This window comes from Humulus lupulus, chromosome 6, assembly GCF_963169125.1.
Source record: "Humulus lupulus chromosome 6, drHumLupu1.1, whole genome shotgun sequence".
Lineage (NCBI taxonomy): Eukaryota > Viridiplantae > Streptophyta > Magnoliopsida > Rosales > Cannabaceae > Humulus > Humulus lupulus.
In genome coordinates, this window is record NC_084798.1 from 108,519,485 (window position 1) to 108,534,088 (window position 14,604).

The following is a 14,604-nucleotide window of genomic DNA, read 5'->3' on the forward strand; positions in this document are numbered from 1 at the left end:
TCTTCTATTTTTAACCAAATTCACTCAAATAAAATAGAAAATGAAATTCCCCTTTCCCACTATGTCTCACACGTCCAAGGCCCTTTCCCTTTCTTTCTTTTATTTTTTTCTAATTAATTTAATAAATAAATCTAATAAAAGGAAACTTCAAAGTGTGTAGAAAATTCTACACATGTGCACCATGCAACCATGCACATGCACACACTCAATAACTAGGGTGCATCACTACTTACCATGCACCTTAGTGCATTTAATTAAAATTCAATTATTCACATTTTTAAAATAAATAAATAACAATTAACAATTAAATTCACAAAATTCTACCAAACAATTCTAACAATTAATTTAAATAAATAAATAAAATAATTCACAACACTTAACAATTACATAAAATAAAACACAAAATTTAATAACTAAAAAAAAAATTTGGTGTGCTGCAATATACCCTCCTTAACAGGAATTTCGTCCCGAAATTCTTTCTTACCAAATAATTCAGGGTATCTTTCTCTCATGTCTTCCTCCATCTCCCATGTTGCATCTCGTTCCATACTATTCTTCCATAGGACCTTAACTAGTGGAATCCTTTTGGATCTCAGTTCCTTGGTTCCCTTTTCAATAACGCGCTCAGGTTGTTCATCATAACTCAGGTCCTGCTTCAGCTGTAATGGCTTGTAACTCAAAACTTGAGAGGGGTCTGACACATACTTACGCAACATCGAGATGTGAAAGGCGTTATGCATTTCGGCTAATGCTAGGGGCAGTGCCAAATGGTAAGCAGCGTGCCCAACTCTGTCCAAAATCTCAAATGGACCTATATATCTAGGGCTTAACTTCCCTTTCTTTCCAAAATGCATAACACCTTTCATCAATGAGACTTTCAAGAAAACAAACTCGCCTACTAAAAATTCGATTTCCTTTCTCTTAAGGTCAGCGTAGCTCTTTTGCCTACTCTGCGCAGTAAGCAACCTGTGGCGAATCTTCTCGATCGCCTCACTGGCTTCCCTAACTGCCTCGGGGCCTAAAATATGCTTCTCACCATCCTCATCCCAGTGTAAAGGAGATCTACACTTGCACCCATAAAGCATCTCATAGGGAGCCATTCCAATAGTATATTGGTAACTGTTATTATAAGAGAACTCCATTAGGGGTAAGTATCGGTTCCAAGACTCTGAAAAGTCCAAACCACAACACCTCAACATGTCCCCTAGAATCTGTATAGTCCTCTCAGACTGCCCATTAGTTTGAGGATGAAGCGCGATGCTAAACTTTAGCCTTGATCCCATAGCTCTTTGTAGTCCCTTCCAAAAGTTCGATGTGAAAACTGACACTCGATCAGAAATTATCGACTTTGGCACCCCATGAAGTCTCACTATCTCAATTACATACAATTCTGCATATTGGTCCGTCGAGTATGTGGTCTTAACTGGCAGGAAATGGGCGGCCTTAGCGAGTCTATCCACTATTACCCACACAGAATCATGCTTCTTGGTGGTTCTGGGTAACCCTACCACATAATCCATTGCTATATCCTCCCATTTCCATTCGGGAATGTAGAGCGGTTGAAGTAACCCTGCTGGCCTTTGGTGTTCTACTTTGACTTACTAGCATGTCAAACATCTAGCAACAAACTCAGCAACATCCCTCTTCATTCCATGCCACCAATATAATTCCTTAAGGTCTTGGTACATCTTCGTGGACCCTGGGTGTAAGGAATAGGGTGTTGTGTGCGCTTCTTTCATAATACTTTCCTTAATCTCAACATTGTGAGGCACACAAATCCTATCCTTGTTTCTCAACAATCCACCACTGGATATTGTGAAATCACTGCTACCACCTTCTTATACCAAAGCCCTTTGCTTCATTAAGGCTTCACCCACTTTCTGTCCTCGAATTTTTTCTAGCAGGGCGGATTGTAACGTGAGGTTTGCTAGACAGCTGTCACAAGTTCGATGCCAGCATTTATGATCTCTTTCTGAAGAGGCATCTCTATTTTACATAGTGCTGAGGCATTCCCATGTCCCCGCCTACTCAATGCATCTGCAACCACATTGGCCTTGCCTGGGTGGTATAGAATTTCACAATCATAGTCCTTCACTAGTTCCAACCACCTTCGCTGCCTCATATTCAGTTCCTTTTTGCATGAAGAAATACTTCAGACTTTTGTGGTCAAAATATATCTCGCCCCTGTCCCCGTATAGGTGATGTCTCCATATTTTCAGTGTGAGTACCATTGCTGCCAACTCAAGATCATGAGTGGGATATCATTGCTCATAATCCTTAAGCTGTCTAGAAGCATAAGCTACCACCTTCCCATCTTGCATCAACACACATCCCAAACCGTTCTTTGATGCGTCACAATACACAACAAATTTCTCGGCCTCGGTGGGAACACAAAGAATAGGCACAAAAATCAACTTATCCTTCATGGTCTGGAAGCTTTCTTCACATTTCTCTGTCCATGAAAACTTCTTATGCTTGCGGGTTAAGTTGGTCAATGGTGTGGTGATCTTCGAGAAACCCTCAAAAAACTTCCTATAGTAACCCACCAATCCTAAGAAGCTTCGAACTTCTGAGGCATTCTTTGGTTGGGTCTAGTCTCTAATGGCCTCGATCTTTGTGGGTCTACAACTATTCCATTCTTGGACACTATATGCCCTAGGAAAGTTACCTATTCCAGCCATAACTCACACTTAGAAAACTTAGCGTATAGCTGACGTTCTTGCAATATTTTCAGAGTCAACCTCAAATGCTCCTCATGCTCCTCCTTGGTCTTTGAGTAAATAAGGATATCGTCTATGAACACAACCACAAACTTTTCCAAATAATCCTTAAATACCATGTTCATCATATCCGTAAATGTTGCTGGGGTGTTAGTGAGTCCAAAGGACATTACTAGGAACTCATAGTGCCCGTAGTGAGTTCTAAAAGCCATTTTCGGAATGTCTCCCTCTTTCACCTTCAACTGATGGTACCCAAATCGCAGATCAATCTTCGAGAATACTGCTGCCCCTTGCAGTTCATCATAAAGGTCATCTATCCTAGGCAAAGGATATTTGTTCTTAATGGTGACCTTGTTGAGTTCTCGGTAATTGATGCACATCCTCATGCTCCCGTCCTTTTTTTCCACAAATAAGACTGGTGCTCCCCATGGCGAATGGCTAGGTCTTCTGAACCCCTTGTAGCTGGTTCTTAAGTTCCTTCAATTTCACAGGTGCCATTCGATAGGGTGCTTTAGATATCGGTGTTGTTTCTAGTGCAAGCTCGATCACAAACTCAATTTCTCTGTCCGGGGGTAATCCTGGTAATTCTTCGGGAAACATTTTCAGGAACTCATAAACTATATGCACATTTTCTGGTTTTAACTCTGACTCCTTGATTTTGTCCACCACACTAGCCAGAAATGTCGAACAACCATGTTGAATCATATTCCGTGCTTCTAGTGCAGATATTACGGGTGTTTCGAAAACCCGCTACCTCTCCTCTAAAAGAAAAGACCTCTCCTTCTTTTGGCCTGAATTCCACAGTCTTCTTCCGACAGTCTATTTTCGCCCCATGTTTGGATAATCAATCCATGCCAAGTATGACATCATAATCTGGTATACTCAGTTCTATAAGGTCTGCTGGGCACTCCCTGCCCTCTATCATTACAGGCGTTGACGGTAACCACCTAGTTGACAACATCATGTCTCTCGATGGCAACATTGTACTAAATTTATGCACAAACAGTTTGTAAGGCATATTCATCTTATCAATCACATTCATGGAAACATAAGAGTGAGTCACTCCAGAATCAATGAGGGCTCTACACATCATACCAGATATAGGGAGCTGACCTGTGACTACGATGTTGCTGTTGGCTGCTTCATTCTGAGTTAAGGCAAAAACCCTTGTTAACACCAGATTTATGCTATTATTCTTTCCCACCTTCCATTGTGGGAAATTATTCCTCAGATGTCCCGCCTGACCGCACTTAAAACATTTATTGGTGTCGGCCTGACATTCTCCTGGCTGTCTTTTCGAGCATTAGAATAGATAGGGTGCTCTACTCGGTTACCTTGATGATTCCCGCGGTTTCGGCCATTAAAGCGATTGTTGCGGTTGTTGGGGTTCTGAGTGTTGTGAATGATGTTATTCGTAGTCGGAGGTCTGGGTCTCTTATCAGTGCCACTGTTCTACCCTTCATTAGCTTTCCTTTTGTTACCCTCACTGAAGCCCTTGTTTCGGTAGTTCTCCCTTATGGCAGCATTATCCTTCCATATCTGATCTTCCAAATATTTAGCTTCAAGTGCTCTATCAAGTACTTCTGCATAACTGACCACTTCAGAAATGGTCATCATAACATCCCAAGCGATCATCGGCTTGAGTCCCCTCACGAACCTTTGGACTCGCATAGTTTCAGTTGGCTCAACTTCAGGAGCAAATTTTGCCAACCTATCAAACTTTTGTGCATAATCAGTGACAGATAGGCTTCCTTGCACCAGAGTTACAAACTCATCTACCTTGGTTGCTAGCACAGTCGCACTGTAATACTTCTTGCTAAAAGCCTGGATGAATTCTGCCTAAGTCATGGTATTCAAGTCACGGGTCTGTTTAATTACATCCCACCAAATTCGTGCATCCATTTCGAGTAAATAGACTGCATAGAAGACTCTCTGATGATCATTCAACTCCATATGATCGAAGATGGCCTCAACCGATCTTAACCAATCCTCCACCACCATTGGATCAGCCTTCCCTTCAAAGGTTGGTGGGGCTTGCTTTTTGAAACGTTCATACACTGGCTCGAACCCATAAGTTACAGGCAGTGGTGCAGGTGGTGGGGTTGGCGGTTGAGGCTACGCCACTGGCACTTGAGGCACTCGGGGCATTTGCGGTGCTTGCCTAGCATGTGCCAATTCCTCATCTCTCAACCTCAATTGTTCTCTCAACCTTGCTACCTCTACGGCTAGGTCCACAAATGGTGTTGTTGGATCTGCAGGTTGAACTGATGGCATTTCTATGTCAGGGGTTGTTGTGGTTTTAGACCTTGTGGAGACACCCTCTCCTTGGCCTCCTCCTCTTCCCTTGCCTCATATTCCTCTAGTAGACATTATGAGATTCTAAGGCAAACACAGGAAAAATCATAAGGAAGGAACATCGCATGATGGTTTGATAGGTATTTGCAAAAAGCATTCATTCTAACCACATCATTTAGAGTTTGCAAAATTAAACCATAGCATTAAAAGTGTTCAAATTATTCCAAAAATTTAAACAATCCCAAAAAGTGTTTAATGACCAAAACATAAATCCTTTAAGGTCTAAAAATATCACATCTTATTTATTAGCGTCTCATGGAACGATTTATGCGACGGACTCTATTCCTCAACTGTGGACTTGTCCCTTGAATTGTAATCAAAGATGTCTTCTGGGATGTGAAAGTAGTCAGGACTGCTCGCCATTATCCTCATCCTAGTGGTCACACGTGGTATAACTCGAGTTACTTCCTCAATTGCCAAAGCTCCTTCCACATCGTGTACTGTCTCCAAATGCTCCTCTATCTCTCTATCATTCTTCTTTACTAATACTAGCTCCAGACGACTAAAATTGTAGTTGTCTATAAGATCGTGAATTATGTATTCCATGGTACTAAACTTCAGGTCATCTTGAATGATGTCATGCCATGCTTGGTCCAATTGGAGAAGGGCCTCAGAGTACAATGACAGTGCTTCCCTCAACACCCAATATTTCTCTATGGGCCATAGCAAGGCTCCTCTTTTGTTCATGATCCCTTGAATGCGATCACAAACCACCTTTGTTGTTTTCAATACCGCTATCTACCAATCGTAAGATCCTCCTCAAGCTGGACCTTGGGTATTGCGCAGATTTCCTTGAGTAGTTGTTTCTTAGTAGTTTTCAAAATGGGAGGCATCTTACTATACTGTAGTTATGAAACTATAAAATTAAATAAAATAGAAGCAAGTAATAGCACATAAAACAAATACTTATGGCGCGGTGAGGTGAGATTTTTCTGTCTTTAGCGTGTATGGGGAGGGTCCTTGGAAACATGGACGACTGTCTCTGGTACCATTTGTAAAATGCCCTAGTCAAATACTTTGTAAAAGATTTACGTGCACATAAGTTTACAAAAGAAAAGCCACTTATTATAAAAAGTCCTAGTGGGGCCTTGCTAAAACATGTAAGTTGGGCCCAATAGTTTAAAAGAAAAATAATAGTTTTCATGCAACGTTTTAAAAATAATTAAAGTTCAAGTCCCACTGATAAGTTCTGAAAGTTAAAAATAAACATAACATTATTCTGTAGAAAATGGCATTTAATTGATCGTTTCTCGTCCATAGGATGCCCCCGCGCCATACATACCTCGACGATAGAACTCCCCACATCACCATGAGTCCCAAAGAGAAAACTTATTTTCTACCTGGAAGGGAAAGTAAGGGGTGAGCTAAAAGCCCAGTAAGGAAGTACAAATAACACACAAGTAAAACACAACAAAACATATTCATATTTATACATCGTCATACATCATAAGCATCATTATCGTAACCATTATCATCATGCACATAATCATCATAGCACAACATCATATACATAGTCATCATAAACATAACATCATATCCATGTGAACATGGCCCGCTAACTTGTCCATGTCACATCTTGAGGTAAACAAGACCTCTAGTCCTTGAATAACCTCAGCGCATCCGCCCTATGAGTTACGTCTTCTTATCCTTAGTAACTCGGGTTACGTCTTCACATCCTTAGTAACCCCCTTTTTGTTGAGTCGTGTACATCACGCTAACACCCATTTCATAACATACAATCCAGTCATATCAACACAAAATAACATTTCACAATTCATATCGCAAAAGCATCATCATTCTTAACATTCTTATTCACACAAGCCAACCTTACCATTCACAGTATAAACAATCAAAATCTCCATCTAACTTCCTTACCTCAGGTCCAAGCAAAGCACAACTGACAAACTTCACAACGACCCTATACCATAACCAAATAACATCCTTCAGCATCACATAAGACTCTATTGTGCCCACTTATAAATCTCATCTGTGCACGGGCCATGCACACGTGGTGAAAACTACTCATCATTCCCAAAATAGATAAATGCACATAAAATCACCAAAAGAATAATGCAACTTATACCTATGTTACATGCATGGTTTTTCAATAAAAATCATATAGTTGAATATTAGACACATTTTTTAACGTAAATTTGAAATTGCATGCGACATGCATACATGGGAACGTTGTTAAAAAGCGGCGTTAAAAACGATAATTCCTACGTGCTTATTTCTATCGTTTTGAAAATAATGAATTAGAAGCATGCTTTGATTACCATTATTTATCTCTTTAAAATCTTTAAGTTGATTAAACCTCCAAAGCATTATTTTTATTTTATAAAATAATTTATTTAACCATTTTAAAATATAATATTTCCATTATTTACTTTTAAATTCCATAACATAATAAGGACTAAAAATTATGTAAAAATACTTACAATTTAGCTTGTTTCCTTAGAAAATCACATTATAATCAAATTAACAAATTTACAAACTTAATGTGAGAAAAATAAAAATTTTAGGTGTGGAAAAATACATTTTTCTTATATTATTTTAAGACTTGATTTTAAGTAGAATAAATCCATATGTGAAAATCCAATAATTATTTTTTTTATAAATATTTAACTAAACTTTTAGCCATGATTTTATTTATTTAAAAATTACAAGGAAATTAATTCAACATTTTTCTTAATTGAAATAAATAAAAGTCATATCTATTAAAATGAACACTCATTGTTATATTAAAATACCATTTTAAATATTTTCATAGTTTAGGGTATTAATTTATTTCATCATACACACAAAATTTCTTTTATTTAAAAATACAACCTCGCATTTTTACTAAAATTCCAGCAACTAAAATATATCCTCAAAATCACTATTTTTCTTTTTCAAAACTCATATTTTCTAAAAAATATAAAAAAAATCTGTAGGTAATTATTTGTGCAAAAATATCATTTTAAGTGTGAAATAAAACATCATTTTATTCACATAAGAACGACATATCATTAGAGATATCACTTATGCATTCAAATCATTGTTTCATTAAATTTACTCACCAACTAAACACAAAATCAGCAAGCATAAATCATCATGAAATTCATCTTTAATTTATGCTTCTCAAAACTCAATCCATAACCTTCATAAAATCACATATATATATATATATATCAATTTATAAAAGATTCAAGACAATCCCTTCTTCAACCAATTAACCTAGCATGTTCCTAACTTGTATAAGTGACACAAAAATAAAACACAACACAACATGCATCACACCTTATAGGCCGAACCCCATGAATCACAATTCCCACATATTAACAACTTACCCCAAACTCATAAGCATGTTTACCAACAATTTCAATAAACCTATGAACCTTAACAAAAAATACAAGATCACATAATCCCAACATGTTTTCCAAGAGTGAGATAAAATATTTATTCAACAACAACTATAATACCTTTGCATGTATCCATCATCATCCTTATATTCTTATTACATAAACCCTATGATTCAAAATAACCATGAAAACACAACCATAAGATTTTAGATTTCATGTATGACCAAAATCTCTAATCATGCTTGCCTATATACACCACATGCCTATGCCAAAAATTTCATGAATCAAACAAAACTACTCTTCATCCAAACATTAATAATATCAATCAACACCACATAATATCCTACCCAAAACACAAACCCACTTTCAGCCATGATCTCTCCAAATAACAACATAAAATAACAATAACCAATCAATTGAAGGGAGAAAAAAAATCCAATACCTCTCTTGATAGAAATCAAGAACCCAAATTAGAACCCCCTCCTTGCTCAAAATCCTAGGGTTTCAAACACCATAGAACAAAAGAAAGAAAAACACCATTATTCTAAGATTAAGGAAGAAGAAGACTCTTAACCAAGGGTTTTAAAAAAAACACACCATAGATGAATACTTACCTAGAGATTTGAAACCCCTTTTCTTTCTCCTCCTTCTCTTCTTTCTTTCCTCATTCTCTCTAGAAAATGGCAGCCCTTCTCTCCCTTTCTCTCTCTAGCTTGCCACTCTCTCTCTCTCTTCTCTCTAGGCCGACGGTCCAAATGAGCAAAAATGCTCTTCACTTCTTTCCTTCCCTCTTTATTCTATCTACCCATAATAGCCTAAGGTAAATAATTGGTAAGTTTCCCTTTTATTTCTTATTTTCGTTTAATTTTTATTTAATTTATTTAATTTTTAATTTGTATGGAATAAAGATGACAACATCTCTTCCATTTTTAACCAAATTCACCCAAATAAAATAAGAAATGAAATTCTCCTTTCCCACTATGTTTCACATGTCCAAGCCCCTTTCCCTTTCTTTCTTTTATTTTTTTCTAATTAATTTAATAAATAAATCTAATAAAAGAAAACTTCAATGTGTGTAGAAAATTCTACACTTGTGCACCATGCACATGCACACACTCAATAACTAGGGAGCATCACTACCTACCATGCACTTTAGTGCATTCAATCAAAACTCCATTATTCACATTTTTTAAATAAATATGAATTAACAATTAAATTCATAAAATTCTACCAAAAAATTCTAACAATTAATTTAAATAAATAAATAAAATAATTGACAACACTTAACAATTAAATAAAATAAAGCACAAAATTTAATAATGAAAAATAATTTTTTTAGTGCGCTACAATTGTCCTACCCTGCAACTGGTCAAACAGGTCACCAATCATTGGCAGCAGGTACTTATTCTTGATAGTCAGCTTGTTCAACTCCCTATAATCGATACACATCCTCAGTGTCCCATCTTTCTTCTTAACATACAACACTGGCGCACCCCACGGTGAGAAGTTGGGTCTAATGAATTCCAAATCCAATAACTCTCTTAATTGTACCTTCAACTCCTTCAATTCTATTGGAGCCATTCTGTATGGTGCTCTTGATACTGATTTTGTCCTTAGTGCCACCTCTATAACAAACTCAATCTCTCGATGTGGCAGTAACCCCGGTAGGTCATCGGGGATTACAGCCAAGAACTCATAGACCAATCTGGTCTTTGTCAGCCTAACTGCATATCCCTAGTGGTATCCAGTACGCTCGCTTGGAATCCTATGCAACCTCCTTGCAATAGGTCTCTAGCCTTCAATGTTGAGATCATCGAAATATGAGGCCCATTCATAGCGCCCACAAACACAAACACAAACAAGGCCTCTCCCTCGAGCTCAAAGGTCACCATCCTCCTTTTACAATCTATGGTTGCACCATACTTGGCTAACCAATCCATACCTAGAATCATATCAAAATCCTCCATAGCTAGCTCAATCAAGTCTACTGAAAACTCTAAACTATCCACTTCTACTTGTAAGGATCTAATCCATCTCTTAGAAACTACTAGTTCCCATGTAGGCAATAAGGTTCCGAACCCCACAGCATAGAAATCACAAAGCCTACACAGTCTATCAACCACTCTACTAGAAACAAATGAATGTGTAGCACCAAAATAAATCAATATATTTTAAGTAGAGCCAGCGCTAGAAATTTGACATGTCACTATAGAGGGACTAGCCTTAGCCCATGACTAGGTTAGTGTGAACACTCGGGCTGGCATCAAACTATCACCTTTCTTTTGTTCCTCTCTCTTCAGTTATGGGCAATCCCTCTGAAAATGTCCCACTACCCCATAAAGGAAGCATGCCTTAGCACGACATTCTCCCACATGGTGTCTCTTACACCTGGTGCACATTGGATAACTCCTCCAGGCCTCATTGCCGCCCTAGTGGCCACTCTGAGTACCTCGACTCCTCTTATAAGGATCAGGAGTAGGAGAAGTGTCAGGGATCTTTCTTTTCTAGTCACTAGGGCCTCCGCCCCTACCAGACCCAGTAAATGGAGGTACCATCCTCCTGGCATCACATCTTGGGGCACTCTCGCGCCAAATCCTATCCTTTGCACCCTCAGCAATAAGGGCCTTATCAACTACCTTAGCATATGTGGTAACCCTAGGTACTGAGTTGATCCTAACATCCCGTGCTAACATGGGGTTTAATCCCAAACAAACTTGTCTCTCCTCACAACATCAGTTGGCACCAAGTGAGAAGAGAAATTTGTAACGTCCTGCGTTCCGGGTACCTTGAAACGACTCGGGTCAGGATTGTTTTCCCCGAGTTAAGAATAGTATTTTGATAACTCTACAAAATAGAGTTATTTTACCACATTTTATAAGCCAATTGTTGCTTAGTTCTTGAGTTTTAAATTAATTTATCAATTTTTTAAGTAATTTTGAATTTATTAGTTTTATTTTGATTTTATGTATTTTTATTTAATTTTTGTATTTATTTTGTTTAATTATGTTGTTACTAATTTATGTGTGTTTAATTTCTTTATGTAGGTGTATTTGTTGGAGCAAATGAAATGTTGATAAAATGTTGGTATAAAGAAATGAAGAAAGCAAGCCCAAAATGAAAGGCCCAATACAATTCTTGACAATGCCATGTCATCAATCCATGTGCTTCTTTCTCCACCATTGGATTTGTAACTATAGGAAAAGATGACAATTTTGAGCATGAATCCATGTGCTTTTTTTTAGACCAATAGGAGTGTTATCCTTTACCAAAGAATTTATCTATAAATAGGAGTCTCATTTCACCATTTCAAGCACACCTTCTCTTACACCACTTCTTCCATCTCTCTATTCTCTCCATCTTTTTCTTTTCTTAGATTAGATTTTATGTATTTTTAGAGGAATAATTTAGAGGTTCCTCCTCCAAATTTTCCTATTTATGTTGTAATTTTTATTTTGATTTTGATAGTTATGGGTTTCTAATCCACTTAAAATTATTAAGGTGGAGGATGAACCAAGATATAACTATATAGTGTTTATTTTATGTTGACCTCCCAAAATGAGCAATAAAGTTTATGATTTTTCTTCTTCTAAATATTTCTTTCATCTATAATATCATGTATTTTAGATTGTTAGAACATATTTTACTTGGTTCTTAATTGTGCAAAAACATAGTATTCTTTGATTAAGATGTGTCATTAAATTGTTCACATCTAATGCTTAGAACAAAAATACTATATTTTGCTTTAGAAATAACATTATTTGATTTTTTTGTAGTTTCATTAAATTGATTCACAACTAATGCTTTGAAGTTATACTATTGAAGTGAAGGAAAATCTATATTTTTTGAATTAAAGAGAGCTTAAAGGAAGAATAATGTTTTGGAAAAGGTAATTAGATTAATTTCAATTATCACTAAAAATTGGGAAGTCAACATATTAATAAATATTATTATTTATATTTTTTGGATTCTAAAATTTTAATAATTTTATAAATAACTATTAAAAACAAATCTTTTTAGTTTATTTATTTTAATTTTTTTAGTATTTTCTTTCTTTATTTTAAAACAAAACACATTAATCTTTGGAACTAGGTTAGAAATTTATTTCACTTTGGTAAAAATAGTTTTCTCTTTTGATTTAAGTCAACTCCTTTGGGTTCGACCTCGTGCTTACACGAAAACTATTCTATAAATACGATTCGTGCGCTTGCGAGTATAAATATTTAAACATACCCGTTTTGGGTCCATCAAGTTTTTGGCGCCGTTGCCGGGGAGTTGCAAAGAAGAGAAACAATTTGTATCAAGGTGAGTAAAATTCTTCTACTAGTTATTTTATTTTTTATTGTCAAAAAAAAATAAAAAATCTAAGTATGCTCTGTGGTTGCGGTTTCGACTGATCTTCCACATCAGAAAATGTTTCTTGTCTTTGTCATTTAATTTAATTTTTCATTTATGTTTGCTAATTTTGTTTTGTTATTTAATTGTGTTTATTTCTTGTAATTTTAATTTGCAAAAAAAAAAAAATTTAAATCTCTTGAAATTCTAATTATGCTCTATGGTTGCAATTTCAATTGACCTTCCATATCAGAAAAGGTTTTTGAGATTTTCACAAAAAAATTGTCATTGAGTTATTGCCATGTTTCCTATTGGTAGCATAGGTTACATGAGCCAAAATGGATGCCCTTGGAATAGTACTAGGAATTTTAACAATGCATATCATCCTAGGGAAAGAGAAGACATCAACGCTCAAATAGAAAATTTGTCTAGAACACTAGATGTCTTACAAGCTAGGCAAACTCAAGATGACCATAGGGAGATAAATAGTGCATTTCACTCTCATCACCATGAGAATTGTAGTCATCCCTTGGAAAATCCCATTGATTTTAGTTGGAAGCCTGAGTACAACTATTATGCATCATCGCACTTTGATTATAATGAAACCAATGATGTGCATGCTTATGAGAATTCCTCAGAAATCCCATTTGATCCCACCTATAATCCAAATTCTACATGGAGTCAAAACATGTCTCCAATCAACCATGTGCATCAATTCAACACGCCTAATCTGGGTTATGCCCAACCCGATCTGTCATATCCTCCTCAACCAAAAATTAATCCATCTCTAGAGGATACCCTACAACAGTTCATGCAGTCGACCCAACAAATTTTGCATCATCAATCTCAATCCCTTTTGAAAATTGAGACACAAATGAGTCAACTTGCAACTATTATGATCGAGTCAGAAAAACAAGTTCTTCCTAGTCAACCCATTCACGACCCATTAAGTCAAAATGAGAGTGAAAAAATGAATGAAGTTGTAGGAGAACCGTTGATAAGCATCCAACCAATTCTTGAAACTAAGAAGTTGGATGAAATGATTGTTGTGGCTCATGATGAAAAAGAAAAAGATATTGTTGTATTTCATGAGCCAATAGTTGAACCAATTTACATATTCACTCAAAGTCCAAAGGAGAATAAAAATGATGTGCAATTTTCTTACTTCATTGAAATACCACCAAAATTGCATGTCTCTAATTACTTTGTAGGTGTGATGCTTTCAATTCTCATTTATGGCATTTGCATCAACATTATAGTTCACCCTACAAATGAAATTCTACACCATCGATTGGGTGTAGGATAAAAAAAAAAAAAAAAAATAGTCGGGCTAAAGACTATAAACTAAAGCGCTTTGTGGGAGGCAACCCATAAGTTTCAAGTTCCATTTTGTATTTCCTTTTGTATTTCACGTTTGTTGTGTGTTTGTTTCATGTTTTTCAAGTTCAAATAAGTTTGAAGGAAACTTCTAGCCCAAAAACGAAGGAGCCAAATCATGGAAGCATACATTCAAGGGAGTTTTCTTAACTTTTTCAAATTTATTGCTCATTGAGGACAATGTTTTGTTTAAGTTTGGGGGTAGTGTTGTGTGTTTTTTTTTTTTTATATATATATAAAATGTTCAAAAAAAAATTTTGGTGATTTTTCATTTTTAGATGATAAATTGAATTTGAATTTAGTTCTTAGAAAAATGTGAATATTTCTTAAGCTCTATTTTTAATCTTTGGGTTAGTCTTGCTTAAATATAGATTTTTCATAAAAGAACACTTTCTATCTTTCTAAGAATTTTTGTGTAATTTAGATTAATTTATATAAGCATAAAATTTTGTAAATCTCACAAGTCCTAGAATTCGATT

The 14,604-nt window shown here is 36.1% G+C and overlaps 1 long non-coding RNA gene across 2 annotated transcripts; it reads right to left on the reverse strand.

Moving 5' to 3' along the window:
• Positions 1-4,977: 4,977 nt before the first annotated feature.
• Positions 4,978-9,164, reverse strand: LOC133784152 (uncharacterized). 2 transcript variants are annotated; one of them, XR_009871162.1, is made up of 3 exons: positions 9,031-9,164; positions 8,859-8,912; positions 4,978-6,415 (listed from the first exon to the last, which is right to left on the reverse strand). It is a non-coding gene; the product is annotated as an uncharacterized LOC133784152 (long non-coding RNA). The 2 variants fall into 2 exon arrangements; XR_009871163.1 differs by having other exon boundaries at positions 4,978-6,993.
• Between the last annotated feature and the right edge of the window lie 5,440 nt (positions 9,165-14,604).